The sequence below is a fragment of the Sebastes umbrosus genome, chromosome 4, assembly GCF_015220745.1.
Source record: "Sebastes umbrosus isolate fSebUmb1 chromosome 4, fSebUmb1.pri, whole genome shotgun sequence".
Classification (NCBI taxonomy): Eukaryota; Metazoa; Chordata; class Actinopteri; order Perciformes; family Sebastidae; genus Sebastes; species Sebastes umbrosus.
Window position 1 is genome coordinate 33431770 of NC_051272.1, and position 14455 is coordinate 33446224.

Here is a 14455-nt window from a genome sequence, read left to right on the forward strand (position 1 = left end):
GTCTCCCGTCACAGGCTAGATCTTTTAAAGCCTGAAAACAGAGCCATGAGGAGGTGCAGAAGTCTAGTTTTCTCTCAGAACACTTGAATTACAATATGCTGAAAGGTTAATATGGAATTTTTGCCCAATGATGCCAAAAACATTTTACCTACTGCCGCTTTAAGCCGGACATGGAAAAGTTGTGAACCTATCCTTTGATTTTTGCCCTTACAGTTATAGTTTGTCCACCAGAGAGCACTGCAAAGTTTATTTTTTTATGTGCTGCTCTGTACATATCTTGGTCACAATCAAATTTACAATGGCTAAATTGAAGGGTTCGTCAATTAAAATGAGTATTTGTTGAAAACATAAAAAACAGCTTGTATGGTACTCTAATGGTAAATGGAATTGCATTTATATAGCACTTTTCTAGTCTTCCAACCACTCAAAGCGCTTTACATTACATGTCAGCATTCACACATTCATACACTGATGGCAGAGGCTGCCATGCAAGGTGCCAACCTGCCCATCAGTACCTAATCTAAATACTCATTCACACACCGATGGCTCAGCCTTCAAGAGCAATTTGGTGTTAAGTATCTTGCTCAAGGACACTTCGACATGTAACCGGAGGAGCCGGGGATCAAACAGCCGACCTTCCAATTGGTGAACAACCTGCTCTACCCTCTGAGCTTCTGGCAGTAACTCCATGTTTTTTAACAAATGTGGAGTTAGTGCAGCTTTAACTTCTATCCTGACCAAATATACCTCACAAACCCTTCATTTTAAACGGATTAAATTGCTTCTTTTGCTATTCGTATACAGCAACATGCTGAGCAGATGTGGTTTTAAGTAGGCCGTCGTAACAAAATGTAGAGGATCAGGGTTACAATCCTATGCAATAGCTAATCTCAAAGGCTTTCAGTGAGTGGCTACCTTTCTGATCTGCTCTACACTGGAACTGACAGACAACATATCACCCATCTATGTGTGGTGTGTTTGGCAAGCAGTGAAAAAGCGTCCTCTAAGAGTCTACACCTTGAACATTTGGCAGGTGTTTTCTTGCTCACCATGAGGTACCTTCTGGGAATCATGTGGTGAGCAATTACACCTGTTTTCAGAAGCATTTTTCTGGCTTTTTCTTCTAATTTGGATTAGAAACACTATTTTATTCTATTCTATTCTGTTCTATTGTGTTCTATAACAACAGATGAGTTCTCACAGTCCGTCAGGAGTCGACATTTAGGCAACTGCAGTGGTTTCTACATGTTTGCTTGCACATGTGCATGTCTTGATGTGTGGGTGCATGCCTACTGTTCTGCTAAAAGCTTTAGTTCAACAAAGAGCCAGAGCCGGCTCTACAGGCGCGGTCACACTGGATGATCTTTATGCTGATGCCAAGCTTGACTCGACTGTCCAAACTATCTAAAACCTGACAGTGATCCCAGTGTCAGCCAATGGGATGTTAGTTTGGGAAGGGAAGAAAAGAGACTGAACCAGAAGAGCTCAATGTTGCTCCATAAATATGAACTACAAAAAAAGCAATAACCATGAACAGGATTTATGTAACTTACTGATGTCCCCTGGGAGGATATCTGGGAGCTAGCTAAGTTCTTGTGTTTCAAACAGTTACCCTGTTCATGCTGCCACATGAAGCTAGCTAGCATCTAATAGTGTGCTCATTGACCGCTTTTCCCCCCGGTTAGACAAAATCGACAATCTGATTTTGTTTAGCACGAATAAGAAGGCTGTGTCTATATGGCACAAATTGCGAAAACTTGCAAAAACTCTTGCGAGACTCACTGCCAGATGATGTATCCTAACCTTAACCATTCATGGTCAATGCCGAACCCTAACCATTTAAAGACAATGCCTAACCTTAACCATTTAAAGATTAATGCCTAACCTTAACCAGTCGGGGTCAATGCCTTTCAAGGTCAATGCCTAACCTCAACCAATCGAGGTCAATGCTTAACATCAACCAATCGAGGTCAATGCCTAACCTTAACTATTTGAGGTCAATGCCTAGCTTTAACTATTCGAGATCAATGCCTTTCGAGGTCAATGCCTAACCTTAACCATTCAAGATCAAAGCCTAACTCTAACTATGTGAGGTCAATGCCTAACCTCAACCATTCAAGGTCAATGCTCAACCTCTACCAATCGAGGTCAATGCTTAACCTCAACCAATCGAGGTCAATGCCTAACCTTAACTATTCGAGATCAGTGCCTTTCGAGGTCAATGCCTAACCTTAACTATTCAAGATCAATGCTTAACCTCTACCAATCGCGGTCAATGCCTAACCTCAACCAATCAAGATCAATGCCTAACCTTAACTATTCAAGGTCAATGCCTAACCCCAACCATGGTACCATAAAATCTTCAACTTATCACAAGGATTGCAATGTGGGGGGTCTACGACATAAAACAATCTGTGAACCTAAAATCTAGAGCTGTCAAATCACCAAATTTGGAATCAAAATGTTCCCTAAGAGTTATCCCTATGCTACCTAGCTAAAGCCATGCAAAAATAACAAGAGAAAAATGACCAAAGCTATTGCAACAACTGTGGATGAGATTGAGGCAGCTGTACAGGTTGCTGCAAGAAACAACAACTCGTAGATCTACAAGCGCCAATAAAGTCAGTTTTAATAGAGAGTCAGTCACGACAGCCACATTTCACATCATTTATGTATCTTTATGGTTTGAAATGGACAGCATAAACCCACGGTTATCACACATCCTTCAAGGTTTGCAGTGGCAGATTCAGAAGACAGCAGGCCTCCACTTAGCTGTCCACAACAACGCTCTCATCACTGCTGTAGACCACCCGCAGCTTAAAGTGGATTTGCTGCAGTCTGAACTACCTTTGTGTCTTTCCTTTGGATCAGGCCTCTTGTCTGACCACAGATCTAAGCAGGAAACCCAGCCCTCCCATCCTGCCAGTGGTTGTGACAATATACTCTATTCAAGCCCATTTGAGAGCACCCAATGGAGGAGGGGAGAGGAAATGAGAGAGTTGCACTAGAATGTGATGTCTCAACACACATATAAAGATAAATCTCATCTTTGTAGCCTTAAAGATGAGCATTATGAGGAGGCATAGGAGTGGTAAGGAGATTGCTTATCACATAGCTTGACATGCTTCCACGATCTACTAATCTGGAGCAGAGGTTTGAAAATGTGGGGTAAGAGGTCCCCAAGGAGTCCTTGAGGAGCTATAGGAGACATTAAGGGGGGTTCAGATGAGTTCCCAGCCAAGGGACAAATGTTTTAATTTTACTGAAATGCAATTCACTACAAATTAACCCAATTAGATAAAGATTAAAATTGACAACTGTGATCTGAGGTCCATCTATAGCCTATGGCAACTTTGCTGATCCCCTGGCTTTTCATCCAGCGCCATCATCATGTCAGAATTTCAAATTGTTTTGCTTTATAACCAAATACCTGCAAAACTAATGACATTTCATAGAAAACATTATACCTGCTAAACATCAGCAGGTTAGCATTGTCATTGTGAGCATGTTAGCATGCTGTTAGCATTTAGCGTGTTAGCATCAAGAACATCTTAGAGACTGTCTAAAAAAGTCTTGTTTGAAGTGTCTTAACTTTCAACATGTGTACATGGTATGAGATCCTTGGGGCTATAAGAACATAATTAGATCTACAATTACAAACATGGCCAGTAAAATTATTGGGAAAGAGCAAATACAACTGGGATGTATATATGAAACACCGGCGAAACAAAAAGCCAGACAAATTGTGTCTGATCCTGTTCATCCTCTTTTAAAATAATTTATAAAACTGCCCTCTGGGAGATGCTATAGATCCGCCGCAGCAACCAAGAAGATTTACAAAAAGTCTTTCAATAAAAAATGCAATAACTTTATTAAATTCATAAACACCATTCACACTGGGACCATGTCCGTGATTGTTATCTGCACTGTGCATGTTGTGCTACTTATTGTACATATTGTGAATGATGTGTTTTAACCAACCTGTGAAGCCGAAGGCAAATTTCCACATTTGTGGACAATAAAGATTATTATTATTATTTAGCTCCTCCATGGTAGCATAAAATCTTCAACTTATCACAAGGACTGCAATGTGGGGGGTCTACGACATAAAACAATCTGTGAACCTAAAATCTAGAGCTGTCAAATCACCAGATTTGGAATCAAAATGTTCCCTAAGAGTTATCACTTTAAGGGCAGTAGGGTGTTGATGTTGGCAATAAATCATCTTTAAAATAAATGGCCCTGGTACAAGCCTTGTTGATGACCACCATCCATCTTTCTGATGCTTTTCTGTAGTGTTCTCTGACCTTTGACCTCCCTTTGGGGAATGGATACAATAAGAAAAACTGAACCACAAATGGTGTCAGTACCCTCAGGGCTAATCAAATACAAGAAAACAAACTTTAAAATGAGCATTTATAGTGGTATTAACCACAGTCAGTCCATCTTATCCAGTACAGTTAAGTATTAACAAGTGTTACTGATGTCTCTCCACTTGCACAGAGGCAGAGAAACCAGATCCTGCGCTATCAGGTGTCACTGGACTCCAGGACCCGTCTGAGAGCCCCACCCAACCCCCCTACCTGTCTGCCCTATCAACCCGCCAGCTCCATTCAACTACCTGCCTGCTCTGTCATGCACAGAAACCCAGTCTGCTGGACACCCAGGGCCCCTTTTGGAGCATGTGGATAGAGAAGAGGGTTGGACGTTGACCTTTTCTCCCCTTGCAACCACAGAAAGGTCCCCACATGCTGGGGCAAAATGAAATTTAACTGCAATTTCCTCGTGTGGATTTTGAAAAATGAGGCACAAACAGTAGCCAAACCAATCAATCCATCAATAAACACTCACCTTTTATGCAGGGTTGGAATAATGAACATGTTCTGAGCTTGAATTACAACATTTATCTGACTTCAGGGTTGTTGTGAGATATTAAGCATGAAAGCTGAAAGAGTTTAATCAAGACATCAGGGCCTTTTATTTGAGAAGTTACAGATCTAAAACACACACTTCAAAGAACACACTCAGACATTAACAGGCACTCATTTATTGGGTTATGTGACATTTTTAATTAAAAAAAAATACCAAACAGGAGGTGATGATTTAACCAATCAATCTGGCAAATAGAGAGACTTCATGCGAAGCAGAAGGTTAGTCTCGAGATTACGTTTTAAAGATGTGGACATATTGTGAAGCCTTCTGCTCCTTTGGAAAACTGGTCTAAAGCCAAGAACCTTCTAAATAACTCACAGAACCAAAGGCAAACATGGTGTATTAACTGAAGGCACAGTATTACTCTAATGCGGAGATAATTGGGTAAATGTGAGAAGAGTTAGGCTACAGGCCCAGATCTAAATCCACAGGGAGAGGAATTAAACTCACTGTAGATATACAATTACAAAGAAAAAATGCATGGAACGCTCTAAATCCACCTCTCTTTCTCTACCTCTTTCTCTCTCTCTCTCTCTCTCTCTCTCTCTCTCTCTCTATATATATATATATATATATATATAAATATATAACAACAGCTGTCAGTGTGTCAGTGTGCTGACTTGACTATGACTTGCCCCAAACTGCATGTGATTATCATAAAGTGGGCATGTCTGTAAAGGGGAGACTCGTGGGTACCCATAGCACCCATTTTAATTCACATATCTGGCGGTCAGAGGTCAAGGGATCACTTTGAAAATGGCCATGCGATTTTTTCCTCGCCAAATTAAGCGTAAGTTTGAAGTGTTAATTTGCCCCCTCTGCGGCAAGCTAGTATGACATGGTTGGTACCAATCTATCTTCATTCTATCTTTAAACCAAAGCCCCGCTACAACTAAAAGATTGATTGCGTTAAAGAAATTAGTGGTGTTAAAACAAATTACATTGACAGCCCTTATATGAAGAAAAAAAATTATATATGATATATATGTATATATATTCTCTCATGTACTTCTGCAGCCCTGTCATGATGTCAGCAATGTCACCTTTCACATATCTGCCTGTGTGCTAAAATGTCAAGATATGTTCACTTCAGGAAGCACAAGAGAGCTCAAGCTGCGCCCTGCTAGCACCCAGATGGCCTGTGTGGTGCATCTTGTGGAAGCCGAGTGCAAAGTTAGAAACTAATTGCATAATGTTGAGCTTCACAAAACACTGGATTCTTCCAGCCTCTAGAACACAACCATAATGTCTTTTTTTACCACTACGTCATGTTGAAATTCTGTCATTTTTTAGGAAGTAAAATATCTGACATATGGGAAATGTAGGACCTAGCCTTTTTTGGAGTCTGACCAACTAAAGTAAACTAAAAGTCAGGATATATCAGCCTCTGCTTTCCAATTTTGTTGTTTTTAATTTTGTCTCTTGGGAGTCCCGAACCTGATAGAATTACAATACTAAATTACTGGAGTACCCCTTTAAAGGAAAAGTGTGCAACATTTAGGGGGATCTATTAGCAGAACTGGAATATAATAATCACAACTATGTTTTCACTAGTGTATAATCACCTGAAACTAAAAATCATTGTGTTTTTGTTAGCATAAAATTAGCTATTTATATCTATATATAGGGAGCAGGTTTTCTTTAAAGTGTCCGCCATGTTTCTACAGTAGCCCAAAACAGACAAATTAAAACATTGGCTTTAGCGAGAGCCTTTTGCATTTTTTACGTTACATGAAGGCCACCGTAGTTCTCCGACTCGCTTGTGAAACTGCTGTAATGTGAGCTGCAGAGTGCAAAACCGTGGTACCGCCAGGCGCTGTCTGACTTCCGTTGCTCCTAAAGTAGTGTTATTATGGTAAGGATGACCTCTGAGCGAGGCGAATGGCATTACCACAGTTTGCACTTGGCGGCTCACGTTACCGCAGTCTTTGAAAGGGAGGAGTGAGCGGAGGGGTACTCAGTCGATTATCTGCAACCTCACCACAAGATGTCGCCAAATCCTACACACTCTTCTTTTAATGTCAGAAATACAAGAAAGTAAGAACATTTTTAAATTTTTGACACTTGTATGATGTGATATGAAAAATTTGCAAACTGGATGGAAAAGATATGACTTAATAGGAAAAGAAAGTTTCAAACACTAACTTGCAATGAATTCTATAGTGCTACATTTCTTTGTTTATGTTGGAAGGAGAGTCAAAAATCAAAGAAACAATATGTAGAAATATGTATAGATGAAGGAAAAAGACTGCTTTACAGCACCGGTTTGACTCATTTTCACCACATGAGGAGGCAATAAAACTGAGACAAAAAAGGGAGAGTATGCAACAAGAAAGGGGAAGAGAGAAGAGAGGAAAGGGGAGGAGAATAGAGGAGGGGAGAGGAGGTAACAAGAGAGGAAAATACATGAGAGGAGGAAACAAGAATGGAGAAGAGAGGAGAGGAGAGGAGGAAACAAGAATGGAGAAGAGAGGAGAGGAGAGGAGAGGAGAGGAGGAAACAAGAATAGAGAAGAGAGGAGAGGAGTAAACAAAAAAAGAGGAGGGGAGGAGAGGAGGAAACAAGAATAGAGAAGAGAGGAGAGGAGTAAACAAAAAAGGAGGTGATGGGAGGAGGAGAGGAGAGGATGTCACAAGAAAGGGGAAGAGAGGAATGGGGAGGAGGAAAAGGGGGAGAAAAGAGGAGAGGAGAGGCCAGCTGGGCCACACCTAAATGTACTCTGGAATAAAAAAAAAAGCAACAGCTCTCACAGATTTCCTGTCTCCTGTACTTTTTTTTTCACACAAGCTGTGATGCTGTATATCAGCCATCAAGAAACACAGCAACCGTACCACTAAACTGGCCAGTCCCAGTATGTCTGCTGCTGTAAACCAGTAAAACCATAAAGCCACTGCATGTAGGCAGTAGGCCAGTAAACCGGAAAAATCACAACTGACTGACTAGACACCACAGAGTGGTGTTCAGTGAATCAGCCCTGTCTCACCAGTGTGTGTCTGAGGGACACACAGATAGAGAGATATAGAAATAACATGAGAGAGAGAGAGAGAGGGGGGGGGGGGGGGGGGGGGGGGGGGGGGGGGGGGGGAGTATTGCTATGCTTTCAGTTGCATTGAGTTGCTGTTCTGTTGCATTCATGCAAAGAGTGAGAGAGAGAGAGAGAGAGAGAGAGAGAGAGATAGAGAGAGAGAGGGAGAGAGAGCGAGCATCTCTGACCATTGGATCATGCAAATATGAGTCAAATGTTTTACCCCAGGCAGGCACAGAGTAAGATTTAGGCGCGGCTGGAAGACTGAGCCTCGGTGGACATGCACACGAGGCTGATGATTACAGACAGCCGAGATATATGTGTACTATTACACAAGCAGGAGAGGAATGATCTCTGGGAGGAGATCACTGATGATTTATTAGCAGTAAAGGTGTAAAGTATAATCCCTGCTGCTTTCCGACACATCAGACAGAGAAATAGACAGAAAAGAGTCGACTTACTGGTTGGAAATATCTCCCACATGCGGCTTCAGGTGACGTGTAAACGCTGCTGATGTGTGATCTGTGCTGAGAGCTAATAAAGGATCTTTGAGGAGGTGAAATCCAGCGTCCACGGAACCGGCTGATGGCTGCAGACCGACGGAGCGACCGAGTGATCGACTGGCTGTCTGACTGAGCAGAGAGGAGGAGAGGAGAGGAGAGGAGAGTTGTCTCTTCAGCACCACTCCGCTTTGAACAGCTCCCAATGACGTCACTGCATGACTACGACGCCACGCCCACTTCCCCTAGCGACTGCCTCCAGAGAGAGAGAGAGAGAGAGAGGGGGAGAGAGAGGGAGAGAGGGAGAGAGAGAGAGAGGGAGAGAGAGAGGGAGAGAGAGAGAGAGAGAGAGAGAGGGGGGGGAGAGAGAGAGAGGGAGGAGGGAGAGAGGGAGAGAGAGAGAGGGAGGGAGAGAGGGAGAGATGGAGAGAGAGAGAGGGGGAGAGAGAGAGAGAGAGAAGGAGAGAAGGAGTGCTGGAGAGAGAGAGAGAGAAAGAGAGAGAGAGAGAGAGAGAGAGAGAGAGAGAGAGAGAGAAGGGGGATGAAAAATATATGATATAAAAGAAGACAATATATTTATAATTAGGCTCCTACTTTATAATATCTAACGTATTTATATAAAGGATAATGTCTTGTCCTGCTATTTCTCTGCCTTGTGTCTAAATGTGTGTGAAACTCAACAGTTAAAGCTTCAGTAGGCAGTATATGTTTTTGGCATCAATGGGCAAAAAATCCTTATTAACCTTTCAGCATATTGTAATTCAAGTGTTCCGAGAGAAAACTAGACTCCTGCTCCTCCTCATGGCTCTGTTTTCAGGCTTTAGAACATCTAGCCCATGATGGGAGACTTGGACCAATCACAGGTCATTTCAGAGAGAGAGAGCGTTCCTATTGGCTGTGCTCCGGCTGGTGGGCGGTGCTTGGTATTTCCTCAACTGATCTCAACGTGGCTGCCAGGTCACAAACTCTCTCATTGTACAGCTAAACAGTACACTACAAGATGTTTCTGAAAACATCTGAGGAGAGAAATAGACATTTCAGTAACAGAATATTGATTCATATTTGATCAGTGCAGCCTAGTTTGACTGTTTGATCGGAGTTCGCGAGTGATTGACAGCTGCTCAGAGACGGCAGCTGGACGGCAGACTCCAGATCAAATCTTACTGCTTGTTTTCCTCCAGTCTGTGAAATCTTACAGATGCCGTTAGGAGCACCGGAGGACACCAGAGGAACATAATTTTTTTCAGATTCCCTGTCTCATACACTTCTGTCAGGATAGAGTGACTATTTTATAAAAAATAACTTTTTTTAATCATATTTGCTCCATTTCTACCCACTGCAGCTTTAAGTCAAAATGGTGCAGGTTTGAGCCTGTGTTGTTGATTGACATCTAATGCTGCAATCACATCGTATCAGATGAAGCAGCATTTTGTTTTTGCATCATGGCAGCAGTTACACTGATGACACAATAACCTAAAATAGTTTTCATCAACTAAGTTTGAAATGAAACCCGGAGGCTTCGTCAGTCCTCAGCAGCCCTGCAGACAGAAATAGGGGAGATTAGAGAAGGTGGATAGGCAGAAGAAGAGAGCTGTAACAATGAATTTGGGATGTGAGAGATTGAGGGGGGCTTACATCATGGTGGTTGGGTGGTATGCGAGTCAGATAGTGTCTAAGGTGATTTACCACGCAATATATGAGCAGCACCTGGCTTCAGTGAATCGCTGAGGGGATAATCCTTCACAAACAGAATCTACTTTGTCATCGTATATTCTCAAAACTCTGAATGATGAAAATTCTCTGTAAATGAAGGATGGGACCAGCATACTGTACGTTCCAATACTACTGATGTATAATAGCCAAACTGTGCACCAACTTCCATTAATATACTCCCCTCATCATCTTTCTTTCCTAATAACATTTCTGTATCACTTTCAACACAACACAAGTCTGAACCAGAACCCTGTATATTAAGATGGACGACATGACAGCTCCCCAAAAGTGAAGCCAAAACATCTTAATCGCCCCCTGGTGGCTGGCTGCAGTAAATAGGTCATAAACCCCGCCCCCTCAATGTTAGTAGATAGGATATGGGCCAAACTAAAAAAAGTCACAGTAAACGTCAAATACATTTTTTTCCCAAAGATGGTTTCTGTCATTTCAGGTAGTTCTTATCACACTGATGTATGTTTAAGCGTCCAATTTTTTAATAAGTTTGGTTTTAATTAGTTATTTGATACTATAAAAATGGGGTGAGATGTCATGACAGACATCTGTGACTGACAGCTGCTATGCGTGAAGTAGTCGTGCAGATGGAGGCTCAGGAATTGTACAAGAGAGGAACTTTAACTTTCCATAACCGTCACGAGTCTTTGTAATAGAACAATTGTGTCAATTTGATCATAAATGTAGTTATAGAGATATTATGGTTAGTTTTTGCGTCTTTCTAGCCAAATAGCTACCATGGTGCTAACGTAGCAGCTAGATAGCTTGTTCTAGCAAGCTGCGGCCATGCTCGGCTTGTTATTGAAAACACAAAATTTCACAAAACACAACCTTTCACAATACTCAACATTCCAGAAATCACAATATTTCAAAAAACACATTTCAGAAAACACATTTCACAAAACACATTTCACAAAACACTTTTCACAAAACACTTTTCACAAAACACGACATTTCACAAAACACAACATCTCTGAGAACACAACATTTCACAAAGCACGACATTTCACAAAACACAACATTTCACAAAACACAACGTTTCACAAAACACAACAATTCGCAAAACAAAACATTTCAGAAAACACAACATTTCATGAAACATGACGACATTTCAGGAAACACAAACCGTCATTTTACTGTAATTAAAATGTTCAGCCTCCACAGACTTCCTGTCACTTGTTTATTATTTTTCATATTGCATGAAAACCAAAAACACATGCAGAGCCGATGCAGTGAGCCACCATAGCCCAAAGCTATCAATATTTATTCTACAGTATTGTGACAGATTGGCATCAATCTGTGCTTTCAAACACAGACATCTGGAATTAAACTCATATCCTGCAGACTTTCACAGCCAATAACAAATTACACAAGACTACAATTTTAATAAAGCCCTCTTCTGATAAGCTCTGCCACTCAAATTTAGACCATCATTATTCCTTCGTGGTCATTTTGTGTGAATGTCCATGACATTCCTGCAAGACACAAACACAAAGACATCCTCATGAATTACACACACACACACACACACATTCACTTATTGTCTCGTCTCATCTGGTATCCGTAACTGACGGTTGGGTCGTCCTATTTGATGTGGCAAGCTGCTTGGAGCCTACACCACACTTACTGTATTGTCAATCTCACTTCACTTGTCATTACTGGTAACACTGGCTCCTGTGCTACTTTCATCTCATCATCCCTCTTGTCTGTCTCTCTTCTTCCCTCCACACACTCTCTTTTACGCTGACACTCCCTATTTCCTTCCTTGATTCCTTCCCTCTGACCTTGACTCGTACTGTAGGTATAACTGCAGTTTCACTGGTATTTTTTCATTGACTGTTCACTAAGCCTCAGCAGCCTATTTTATTGTTCATTTAACAGGGACAATGCACGATACCTTAAGTGCACCAGATATAGCTAAACACTCATTTTTAGTATACCTTTAAATTCATCAACCAAAATTATGACGAAAAATATTTGTTGATGACCTATAGAGTGCTACAGGAATGAGTCCTAAAACCCAGAAAAATACACATGTACGTTGTCAATTTGATCTTTTTTTTTTTGTGTGAAGTAATTGATAGCTAGCAAAGATATGATTCAAAGTAGCTTCCCCAACACTGTGTGCTCCTCTCGTTTTTCTCGCAGTTTTTAGACTCGCATAAAAGTAAAAATATTCACACCGCTCGTCAATGTCACACTTTGCCCAGGCAGCCAATTAAATCAAGCAAGAAGAGGCAGGCTTTACTACTTTACCGCTTCCTTTTTGTTTTGATGCCGGTATAGGAACAGTAGGACGATGGCAAACTCAGACAAATGGTTGATATTAGCGGTATTTCATTACGATGAACTATTAGTTAACCAACTTTGATCGCCCAGTTGCGCGTGCAGTCCCGCTCCAAAAGGCGCACCATGCTGTTTTGCCCGACTCGCTTTGCCAAGGCGTTTTTGAAGAGACTGTGGTAAGATCGTAGTCTTACTCTGGGATCAGATTAAAACACATTTTTCAGCCCCAGGCCTGGAAAAATGTTATCTGCCTTTGGTTTCTTCTTACCCCGCTGGCAGAGGCTGTTATCCCCCCCGTTACCATTTCAGCAGTTCAGACTAGATCAGCTCTCTGTTGGACAGAAGAATAGTTTGTTAGAGCCTGAGCTGTTGTTACAGAGGAGTTTGTCGAGGTGAAGCCTGTCTACCTGATGTGCTCTTATCTCTTCAGCAGTCATTTGGTCAACAAAGTGTCGTCCTTAATGAGGCTGCTGATCCTTTTACACACAGCCCACACACACGCACACTACTCAGCAACCTGCAGAGGTCAGGGGATGCGAATGAAGGAAGTGACCAGGAGGATGAGTGAAGTGAAGTCAAGTTAACTTTTTATGTAGATCTTAAAAATACAAAACTGGTTTGATTAACAAAGTGGATTAATCTTGGAATAGATCAATAGCTAAATTATGTAATCTCCAATAAGTGAATGAGTTAGTAAAATACATCAACTAAATTAACTTTCAAAAAAGCATTTTAGACCACTTTAAAAATGAAATACCCTATATGTACATAAAACTAATTTTGTAATCTAATTAGAAATTAAAAATAAATAATCAAATTTTATTGTAAAAAGCTCATTTCCATATAGTACATTAAAGCTGAAATCTATAACTTTCCAAAAACTGTTGCAAGGTGTGTCCTAGTGTGGTTAAAAGTGTGCCCAGGCACACTTTGTCAAGTCCTTATAATTTATTAGGATCAAAAATTAATTATTGTTGTTGGCTGAATAAAAATCTGGGGGCCCTCAGCCCTCTGAAAGGGCACACGGTGGAGTCCAATCATACAATCATGTCCAACAAAAATTGTTTCCAAATCAAGGTTGTGATAAGACAGCTGGATGTGCTCCTGTGGCCAACCACGGAACTGAAATGAAAAATATCCCCTGCGGCCCAGAAAGCTTTTTCCCCATAGACCACCATTATACAAGAAATGTCTTTCGACAGGACACCTCGGACTACAAACAAGGTCGATCATTACTCTTTGTAATGATCTCACAGCGGAGTCTCACGTCGCGGCGGCGAAAATGATCTCTGCTGGTGTTGAATATGTTTGTAACATGAAAGTGAAACCTAACACACAGGAGACCAACGGCGGTCTCCTGGATGAAAGCCTTGTGTTTGTTGGACCCATCCACCATCCTGCCCTGCGCCCTCTTAGTGTGTCTATTCACTCTTTAAAGTACGTCACCACAGTCATTCCCAGACCGCGGATGGGTTTACATTGTAGTTAATGGAAAGAACGGTGCGTCTCATACCGGCCTTGACAAAGCCTCGGTATTTGGAAATCTGGGTGGTCAAAGCGCAGAAGTATACAAAACATAAAAACAGATATAAATACAAATATACAATATGAAGCCCCCTCCATCCATCCATCTAACACGCTCCCACACCCACATATGCACACACTCACACAGGGAGAGCATTTCCAAACACTCATGCTCTGACATACGCTCACACAAACACACGCACATATGCGCACCCACACAGAGAGCACATAATTAAGCACCCTCACTCTAGCATACGGTACACACACTGATATGGAGATCCCTAAGAAACAAACTCTACATGAACATTATACAGTTATCAACTAATAACTATATTGCACCATACAAGTGTTGCATAACGATTACCATTCCACATAGCCCTGACCAAAATACCCTCAAATCCTATGTTTTTGTCCTGTCCCTCTCATTGAACAGTCTAATTGACTGACGGGGACGCAGCTGAAA

At 41.5% G+C, this 14455-nt stretch overlaps 1 protein-coding gene across 2 annotated transcripts in view; it reads right to left on the bottom strand.

The window, feature by feature from the left end:
- The window catches only part of smpd3 (sphingomyelin phosphodiesterase 3), a 76090-nt gene extending 67421 nt beyond the window's left edge, over positions 1-8669 (bottom strand). For both annotated transcript variants that reach the window (XM_037767580.1, XM_037767579.1), the window contains exon 1: positions 8419-8669. The gene's annotated coding sequence lies outside the window, so the exon portion shown is untranslated. The remainder of the gene's footprint in view (positions 1-8418) is intronic.
- Between the last annotated feature and the right edge of the window lie 5786 nt (positions 8670-14455).